Source organism: Pinus tabuliformis, chromosome 8 (assembly GCF_031772625.1).
Source record: "Pinus tabuliformis cultivar Carrire ecotype Pingquan chromosome 8, CPIR1, whole genome shotgun sequence".
NCBI classification, from domain to species: Eukaryota; Viridiplantae; Streptophyta; class Pinopsida; order Pinales; family Pinaceae; genus Pinus; species Pinus tabuliformis.
Genome location: NC_142294.1, coordinates 545,747,601 through 545,754,697, shown reverse-complemented (window position 1 = coordinate 545,754,697; position 7,097 = coordinate 545,747,601). Strand labels below are relative to the sequence as shown.

Below are 7,097 nucleotides of genomic sequence, written 5' to 3'. Positions count from 1 at the left end.
GGATTGTACTCATATTTCACTGTTGCTTAATAATAAAACCCTCAGTTGTTGCACCGTTTTTTCCAAGTTGGGTTTTTCCGGGGACATTTTCCAAAAATAACGATGTCATTTTTATGTGTGCACTAGTATTTTCTTAGTTTCCAGCGCTATTGTTTCCGCAGTTTTATTTGTGAAGGTTGCAGTGTGATTTATTCAGTGTTTGTCGTAGCAAATAAATTGTTAAATTAATTAACAATCGGAAGAATGATTTCTAGTTGCTGGAATACGGTTTCAGTTTTGAAATTTTCACAACTATGTGTAGCTACAGGATCTCATTCTAAACTTCAAGAGACATTTAACCACATTGATAAAATTCAAGAACGTAGTAAGCTTATGGATCAGGAATTGGATTCCCTAAAAAAGCAGGCTTTTAAAGCAGAAAAGAATGTGCAAGCCATTGAGAAAGAATTTGGTGGCTTGAACTTTGATTTGAGGCAATTGCAAGATCAATGGAATGATGCAGATACTTTGAAGCGTTGAAGGCTCTAAAAAGGCAAGAATATGAACGGAACATTGAATTCCACCAAATCATAAGTGAAAAGTCAATCAGTCAGGCAGTATGCACATTAATATTTTAGAGAGGCCCATTTACATGCAAGGTGAAACATTTTTGCCAAACGATATCTCTGAGAGGTTGCAACAATAACTTGAGGCTTTGTCTAAAGGGGAAGAAAGACATGAAATATAATTCTGGAATCACATTTTGTGAAGATGGACAAAATAATGCTCAAAAAGGATTTTCATGGGGAATCAAGTAGCAACATACAAGCTTATGAGTTGGGTACAAAATGCAAGAAGAACGTTGACATTGACATATGCACACTCACGAAAATGACCAAAGATTGGAGAGCCCACCTCCTAGTAGAATACTCCAAAAAGAAGTTTACCTGCAAATTAATGGACAGTCTCATCCAAGATGACAGGTACAGGGTAGAAGATGAGGTCATTTTCTATAAAGACCAGATATATTTGGTCCCTAAATCTACACTCAAGGAGAGGTTCTTTAGGACCGCGCATGACATACCAGCTGAGGTTATAGATGGGCATTGTTTGGAGTACTTTATTCAATATAAGGAATGTTCGATTTTGAATCTGGAGTATGATCTTTGTGGAAGTGGGTTGGAGACTGATGTGAATGGCCATAGAAGAGATAAAATTGCAAAAGCAGGTTTTCTTGTAGATCTTATGGAACAGAGATTAGGAGGATGGTCCATTGAAGGTAGTCCTATTAAGAGAGAAAGTCTAGGACATATTGACTCTAACAGAAATCTTGAAAAGCGTGTAAATAGGTGTGTTAAACAGTAATACAACAATGGAAGGTCCAACAATCTTCTAACAAGTGTGATTACGATTAATGAGCAGTTTCTTGGACTCTGGGTCAACCTGCCAACCACTTGGAATTTTGCAATAAATGTTATGAACAATTTGGATGAGCCACTTCTGATCACATGGAATGGTTTGCAGAATCGAAGAAATCCTTGGCAAGATGGTGTATCTGGGACCAATTGTCCTATTCCTGTAGAATGGAACTGGACCTATAGTTTTCAGGCCAGAGATCGGGTTGATAGTTTCTTTTACATTCAGAGGGCAGCAGGAGGGTTCAGAGTTAACCATCGCCTAGTGATTTGTGTACCCTTTGGAACTTCTGAAGGAGATTTCACAATCTTTATTGATGACTGGTATACAAGGAGTCACAAAGATTTGCGAGCAATCCTTGATGTTGACAGGGACCTTGAAATGCCTGATGGAGTTTATTTTAATGGAGAGGGCCCTAATGTTACAATAAGTCGATCTCTGCTGGTATTGGTTACGAGATATTCAATGTTCAACTTGCGAAAACGTATTATATGAGGGTTCACAATGTTGGGATTTCAACTTCTCTAAACTTCAGAATTCAGAATCATAATTTATTGTTTGCAGAAACAGAAGGATCCTATACATCACAGCAAAATTACACGAACTTGGATATTCATGCTAGTCAGTTTTACTCGTTCCTGGTAACGATGGACCCAAGTGGAAGCAGTGATTGTAACATGGTGGCAAGTGAAACTACTTGGTTCAATGTCATGGGTGTGGTGATACTGCATTATTCCGATTCTAAAGGTAAGACCAAAGGGCATCTTCCAACTAGTACAGAAGATTTTTATGACAAATACTTCTCTATGAACCAAGCAAGATCTATTAGGTGGAATGTATCTGTCGGGGATCTTAGGCCTAACCCACAAGGGTCTTTTAAATATGGACAGATCAATGTCACTTAGGCCTTTGTAAAAAACAAACCACCAGAATTGATCAATGGGAAACAACGTTGCACTTTGAATGGGAACTCTTACGAAGCTCCTGCAACTCCACTCAAGCTTGCTGATTATTTTAATCTAACTAGAGTCATCAAGATTAATTTCCCAGACAAACTAGTGAACAGGCCACCAAAGGTTGATACGTCAATAAGTAATGGCACCTATAGAGGATTCACGGAAATCATTCTACAAAATAACGATGCAACTACACAAAGTTATCACATGGGTAGCTATACTTTTTTTGTTGTCGGGATGGACTATGGAGATTGGACCAAGGACAATGAAGGAACTTACAATAGAAGGGATGAAGCTTTTCTAATATCCCAGTTATGAATTTTGACACATTTCTTGGGATTTCGCTACTAATTAATGAAGCCATAAATTTCTTAATTGAACTACACAATTGCAACAAGAAATAAGCGGCAAAATATATAAGAACTTCAACTCAGGATAGCCAAATAAACACATGCAGTAAATTCTCAAGCTTATTTTATTATTATGGAATCAAAGATTACATGTTGATACAAACACTGGAAATGGTTGAGATGATGGCATCCAGAAGATCGACTACAACACTGAATCGGGCCTCCAAAATATAATTGGAAATCAATAAGTGCATGGACGAATTATGGATGAATTCACCAAGGGATGAGGTAGGTTTGCATCCACTCTCACCAAATCACCCAAGGGTTTTCGTCCTGGGACAACTGAAGCTAAGAACCTAGTTCTCTAAACCTCACCAATCAGAAAGTACAACAGATCCAAGATGTCCCAAATGATCTCATCCTCCTCCTTTTAAAGGCTTTATAAATAGATCTCCAATCATCTAGAAGTATTTTATTTTGATTATTTTGGTATTATTCTAGAAGTTCCTCCTTGACTTCATCTAAGTGACTTGTAATTTTATTTTGTTTTACTTAAACCACTTTTGGCCTTTTTCCTTCAATTAATCATTTCCCCTTCTTTTAATTAATTGACTAATTAAAGTCACATTTAATTCGGGAAAATGGTAAATCGCCCACCATACTTTCTCTAGCCACTAGAAGTCACTTCCTATCATCCCATCTTGTAGATCTTCTCGTTTCGGTTCCAACAAGCAATTACACTAAGGTGTTCCATCAGATATTCCTCCTGGAATGCCACCTTAAGTGTAATTAATTAATTAGGCTCAATAATAACCTCATTGTATGGGAATTATTCTAATGCAACGAAACCAAAAGTAAGTTGTGCGGAACTGACCCTGATGATGGAATATGCCAAGCGAACACCGTCGGACCCCATAAAATTCCTCAAAACCCTCTAGAACCTCTGATGACATAATTTTGCTCCTATGACCTGGCCATCACGTACCCTGGAAATCCATCCTAGCTATACTATAAAGGAAACTGGATATGGGGACATTGCAAGTCCTCCAACCCCAAGATCACTTGCCCTCAAGCAATCCATATTTGTCCACAGAGAGGCATCTACACAATGGTACCAGGATCCCATACGAACCACTAGATTATACCATGCCTCCATACCACCAAAGTATAAACAAATCCCTTAACACCTAGATCCAAAACAAACCTCCATCCAATCTTGCCAGCAATAGATTAGCCTGGATCCCAATGCCACCTAGGCCCTAAGACCTGTGGGTTACGATACCATCTTGGCCCTCCATCACTCTCATGCCTAAGGGCTGATGTTGTTTTATGCCCCCAACTAAGAATATCCTCATAATCATCCCATCAATAGAGTACCAAATCATAATCTCCCAACAATCCATCCCGTGGGAAAAATTGAATGCATGAATGCCTATACATGGAACAAATCCACTATACCAAAGCTGCTCCATGCTCAACTCATGTCGCTCCGCCTAGTCAAGCAATAAAATCCATCCAAGAAACCTTGCACCTCTTTCTCAATTGGATACAAGTGGACAAACAGTATCACAAGCCCTGTTTATGTACTCTTGGAGAGTGTTTCTCTATATCCTTGAAGCATACTCCTCTTGTTGCCTTGCTAGGACCCTCAGTCATCCCTCAATGCTAGACAACTTGGTCGTTGACTCAGCACACACCACTCTAAGCTCCTCCATTTCATTGTTTTGTTGCAAGATGATGCCTCATACTATTTGCATCTTTTGCTTCAATGCCATAAGAACGGTCCTGAAATGCTCAATCTTCTTGTGGCAGCTACTGTCTGAATGTACTACAACCTTGTTGGCTACCTTTGTATCTATTTGTACCTCATCAATGGGTGGACCCACAAATAGATACTCAACCACCTCCACCATGTCTCCAACTTGAGCCTTTAACTAGCTCTCCAAAGATGGCTCATCATGAATATTGTATATATCATCCTCCTTATTTGACTCATGCTCCTCTATGTGCTCTTCACGCTAGATTGCTAGTAGCTCATCTCCCTGAATGTATTCTCCTTGACCTTCCTTATACATGGGAATGATCTACTGCTCACCATCTTCAACCTCCAAACATGGATGCTTGGTTGGACTGCCGTCAACGTCTCCACATGATTGCTCATACTCTGAGCTCATTTTAGCCTTATCAAAATCATCAAAAGGAATCTCCTCTTGTTCCTCTTTTGTCATCTCCTCCAATTTACTCGAGCATGAGTGATTTGGCTCCCAAGGCCCCTTGTAGTTTAAGCAAAGATTCTTCCTTCTCAATTCATTCTTACTGCTTGCTTGCACCTTAGTGCCCTTGTCCCCTCACCAATTTGCATCCTCATCAGCTCCTCCTTGGTCAGTTGCATTCTGAATAGTTTCTGATTCTGCTCAACCAACTCTTCGGCTAGTTCATAGGCAACAAGTGAGACAACTTGTTCCTTCCTCCAAATTGCCAATAATTTGGATTGCAGCTTCTTACAAATGGCATCATGATCTCCCATAACTGAAGACAATATAGACTGCATGTTTGTTTTGACCGTGTCAGGATGATGTTCCTTAATGCGGAAGAAACATTGGAACATTTGAAGAATCAAGTCATTGCATTCTAGATCGAGCATGGCTTCATATGATCTAACTTCGGCCATGATTTCTAAGATCTTGAGCTTTCTTCCCAAGGTGGGATCCAAGATGTTATCCAAGTCTTGGAAGCTTTTTACTATCAGCTGGAAAGCTTTCCTCATAATATCATCATTGTAGGACTAGAAAGGTATAGGTGAAGTTATCCTCATGACCTCGCTAAGACAAGAGGAAACTATAAGTCTCACCCTCTCACAAGGATGCTCCATGAATCTCCGTTGTATCAAAGCAAGCATTGTTGGCTTTAGAGCCCAATTTAGAATCCTCAAATTAGATCGCCTCATCTTAGAAAGTTGTGAGTCTAATTTCTCCAGAATAAGGAGGGCTTTTTCAGTCACGTTCATATTCTTTAAGTCTGATCCAAGTGCATAAAGCCAATTGCCTGCCTCAATTTCTTTCTGCAAGTCCCTTATCTGTTTCAGCTATAGGATAGCACGTACCCCCTTTGAAAAGGGTTTGGTGTATGTTTTTGCTCTTTGCCCCAAAGAAGCATTGTGTTGATTCAATCTTCTTTCAAGATCTTCTAGGGTATTTTTGATGTTTGTGTAGCCTTCTAAGGCCTTCTCCCAATCATCCATAGTGACATATTTGACAAATAATGGGCTAGGATTGATGACACTTTATAACTCCTGACCCCCACAAATTTACAAAGTTTATGGTAGCAATACAAATTCTGACACAATCACTTTTCCCCTCAAGCATTACACACGCATTTCACAGCTTGCTCAGTCCTACATCAAATGTATACAGCAGCATCATGCTTCACATTTTCTGGTGTACAAGGCATAAATATGAGTTCTCATGTTCAATAAGTCAAATCTTCCCTCACACACTCTGATAAACCCTCACTGACAATATACTCCTATTTATGACAACACATATAGACTCGCTATTCTAGCAGCAGTTAATAACACTCAACAGCAACTGCTCACAAGGGGCAGCAGCATACACATATAGCAGTTACATAGGGATTTATGTATATGAGCATTTCATGTGGCCTCAACCTAATAAAACTTTAATTTCTTTTGCAGTCTTAGTACAAAGCTCTTACTAACATATACATGACAACATCAATACCTTTAACACAGACTCGGCCTCACACATAATTGATACATGTCAGTATAGCTATAAACTTGACTTCCATGCCACTATGTAGTTTACCAATATTGTAGCTTACCCCTCAGAGTTTAAGCTTTTCAGATACTTGGTGGTGAAATATTCTGTCAAACACCTTGCAGACAGATAGAAATAAATTCAGAGATAAACTTTGGGGGTAATAAGAACCCAGTGCTGCTCTAGCAGTTATAGACTTCAGTAATTAACCAGCAATGTAATCTTCAGATGACTTCACTTTCACGGTGGTAAGAATTTGACTCCTCTGCTATGGCCATATAGCTCTTTGGTTCACAACTTCTAAAATGTGAATGTAATCCTTCAGAAATAACTATAGAAATGACTCAATTCAGCACTATAATAGCTCAACCTTTTAACTGGCAATCTAGACTGAGCACGAATTTTGAAAAAGAATCAGCCTCCAATGAAAACCAGACCGCGAACCCAACTCCACTTAGTCAGCAATTGCCATTACACTTCCCATCTACAACATCCATACACATTTGGACTGACAACCATAACATTGTAGCACGCTACCAACATATACATCTCTCAGCCAACTATACATTCAGCAACACTATATCTCTGATCTAATTGCACAGGTGTTCAATGCACAAGTT

General features: G+C 39.2%; 1 pseudogene; it reads left to right on the top strand.

The window, feature by feature from the left end:
- The first annotated feature begins 936 nt into the window (after positions 1-936).
- Positions 937-2,669, top strand: LOC149236596 (monocopper oxidase-like protein SKU5 pseudogene; annotated as a pseudogene).
- The last annotated feature ends 4,428 nt before the right edge of the window (positions 2,670-7,097 follow it).